Genomic DNA, 3,739 nt, shown 5'->3' with positions numbered 1-3,739 from the left:
CGTCAGTTGAATCCCAACGAAAGGAACTACCCCACTCACGACCTTGAGTTGGTGGCAGTTGTCCATGCATTATTAACGTGGAGACATCTCTTGTTGGGAAGGAAAGTGGACATCTTCATAGATCATAAGAGACTCAAGTACATCTTCACTCAACCCAACCACAACCTCAGACAGACTCATTGGGTCGAAATGATTCAGGAATACAATTCGAGTATTGAATATACTCCAGGCAAGGCCAATGTCATTGCAGATGCTTTGAGCAGGAAGTCTTACTGCAACAGCTTAATTCTCAAGCCCTTCCAACCTGACCTTTGTGAAGCTTTCCGCAAACTGAATCTCCAAGTTGTTCCTCAAGGCTTTCTTGCCAACCTCCAAGTCTCTTCTACTTTGGAAGATCAAATTCGTGAGGCGCAACTCCTGGATTCCATGGTGAAGAAGGTGAAACATGGGATTGCCAAGAGCCAACCCAAATACAAGTGCTATCGCATTGATGACAAAGACACTCTCTTCTTTGAGGACCGGATTGTGGTTCCTAAAGGTGATCTAAGGAAAGTCATTATGAACGAGGCGCACAATTCCTTTCTATCCATTCATCCTGGAAGTATGAAGATGTACCATGACCTCAAGCAGTCGTACTGGTGGACTCGAATGATGTGAGAAATTGCTCAATTCGTGAATGAATGTGATGTCTGCAGAAGGGTGAAAGCAGAACACCAATGGCCAGCTGGTCTTCTCCAACCTCTTGCTATTCCAGAATGGAAGTTTGACCATATTGAGATGTACTTCGTGACTGGTTTTCCCAAGTCCAAGCATGGAAATGATGTTATCTTCGTTGTCATCGACGAGCTTACTAAAGTGGCTCATTTCCTTCCAATCAAAGAGTCTATCACAGCAGCTCAGTTGGCAGAGCTATACACCTCCAGGATTGTCTCCTTGCACGGCATTCCACAATTGATATCTTCAAATCGTGGAAGCATCTTCACTTCTAAATTCTGGGACTCCTTCCAGAAGGTCATGGGCACCAACATTCGCTTCAGCACAGCTTTCCATCCTCAAACTAGTGGCCAAGTCGAGCGAGTCAATCAAATCCTTGAAGATATGCTCAGAGCTTGTGTCATTTCCTTTGGTATGAAGTGGGAAGATTGTCTTCCATATGCCGAGTTCTCCTACAACAACAGCTTCCAAGCAAGTTCGGGCAAGGCCCCATTCGAGATTCTCTATGGCAGAAAGTGTCGTACTCCTCTAAATTGGTCAGAGACTGGTGAACGCCAACTTCTTGGCAATGACTTGATCATAGAGGCTGAAGAAATGTGCAAAGTCATCCGTGAAATCCTCAAAGCCGCGCAATCGCGCCAGCAGAATTACTATGATAGCAAGCACCGTGACTTGGCTTTCAAGATCGGAGACCATGTCTACCTCCACGTCTCACCAATGAAAGGCACTCGTCGCTTCGGTATCAAAGGGAAGCTTGCCCCTAGATATGTGGGTCCTTTCAAGATCATTGGCAAAAGAGGCAATCTCGCTTATCAACTTGAGCTTGCGTCCAACTTCGCAAACGTGCACGATGTGTTTCACGTGTCATAGCTTCGCAAGTGCTTCAAGACTCCTGAGTGCACCATCAACTTCAAAGAGATTGATCTCCAAGAAGATTTGTCTTATCATGAGCATCATGTTGCTATTCTTGAAGAAACCGAGCGCAAGACTCACAACAAGTCAATCAAATTCACACCATTCCGACCGAGAAGCCACCTAGGAACGCGATGACCACCTCCATTCCGAATATCCGGAGTTCTTTCAGTCCTAGATCTCGGGACGAGATCCTCTTGTAGTGGTGGAGTGTTGTAACACCCCAGATGTAACTTGCCATATTTGTAACTCCGACTCTTGCAATTTCCGGCTTTAAGTTACGAGATTCCCTTCGTGGTTGCCTTTTGTCTTTGTTTTGCATTTTGCTCATGTCATGCATTTCATATCATGTCATCTTGTTGCATCATGGCATCATCATGTGCTCGCTTTGTGCTAGGGTCTTATTGCATATCCATCCTCATCATGTGCTTGGTGTGAGTTCATACATGTTGTGTTGTTGCATGTTCCATGCATTTGATCTTGCATCATCACTTCCCACTTCCTCCTCCCTTCCATGTTTCTGCAAGTGTCATTTTTTCCCCACCATAAATGTTCATCTTTTCCGCAATATTCTAACACCGTGTACCTACCCTCTAAATGTCAAATTCCATCTCGATTGGAATTGTTTCGGTTAGGTTTTAAAATGGCTCAAGTTTGAATTTAATTCAAACTTGGATTATTTTACTTCCTTTAAAAATGTCCAAACCAATTTCTCAAAATAGTGCACAATTCCAGAAGCTTGGGGATATTTTTACTATCCCTAACTTCTTCTTCTAGCCCCTTGCAATTTTTCCTTTAGTTTTTCTGTTTGAGAAAAAAAGGAAAAGGGAAGCAGCAGCCACCTGGGCCTCGGCCTCCAGGCTGGCCTAGCTAGCCCCCCACGCCAGGCGCAGCACCAGCCCACCAGCGCAGCCCCCTTCGCTTGCCCTTCCTTGTGGTGATCCATGCTGGACACCCATGCCGGGCCCGCATGCAGTGACCTCTCCCCTACCTTTTTCTTCCTCCTCTCTCCACCTCCCCCTCACGGTAAACCTGCGAGCAGGGGCACATGGCCTTGGTGGAAAGCCACGGTGTCCGCACCCCTCCTATAATACCCCAATCTCGCCCTAGGGTTTTCCCCTTCCTCTCCTCCCTCTCCTCCGCGCCACCGCCACAGGTAAGGGGACACACACGCGTCACTTCCACCGCCGCCCACGCCATGGCCGGCTCGGTCACGACCTCACCACCGGCCTAACCCTCCTTCGCGGCCTCCCCTCCTTCGTCCAAGCGATCTAGTTCCGTCTTGACGCCGATACGCAGCCGAGGACTCCTTCCACAATGTCCCCTTCTTCCTCTGCATCTCGGACAAAAGTTCGCGCCAAGTTTGTCGACCCGCTGCTGACGCCTCCCTCCATCGCCGGCCACGTTTTTCTCGTCCTAGGGTAAGGAGGTATACCCGGCTTCCTCCCTTCTCCTTCTCGATGCTGGATGATCCCCGTAGGAGATGCTAGGGTCGCGCCTCCGCCATGATCTCGATGCTCCGACGATCTCTGAATTTTTGGGTGTAGTTGAAGTATTCTGTCTTGTGCGCTCTTGTTCTTGCACACGCACCCACGGGCGTTCGTCTCCACGTGCACCTATGCTCGCCCCACACGCGCGCACGCTCGCTCCCGCGTGCGCTCGTCCTTGCCTCGCGTCGCCGTAGTCGCTACCGTCGCTCACCGCGGATGCCATGGCCCGAGCCGAGCCATGCTCGTGCTCGAGCGCCCCAGCTGCTTCGCATGCACACTCACATCCATACCTCCTTCCCGCACGCCCGCCTTTGCTCTGCGTAGTGAGCCGCGCCCCTAGCTCGTCGCCATCGGCGCCGATGATTTCTGTGTCACCATAGCCAAAGGCTCGGCCTTCTGGTTGTTGCCCAAAAGGAGCCAAGCACACACCTATTCACAAGTTGGGTTCCTAGCCCACTGGTTTCTCATGCGCGCACACATGCAGGAGGACTCGGGTTCGAACCCCTGCCCGCACACATTTTCCTGCACCTTTTTATTGAAGTGCGTCAGTGACATTAGGGCCCCACTGTCATACACACACACACACCCTGCTCTCTTTCTTTTCTCTTTAATCTTTTATTCCA

The sequence above is a fragment of the Triticum urartu genome, chromosome 5 (assembly GCF_003073215.2).
Source record: "Triticum urartu cultivar G1812 chromosome 5, Tu2.1, whole genome shotgun sequence".
NCBI classification, from domain to species: Eukaryota; Viridiplantae; Streptophyta; class Magnoliopsida; order Poales; family Poaceae; genus Triticum; species Triticum urartu.
This window is presented reverse-complemented; position numbering follows the sequence as displayed.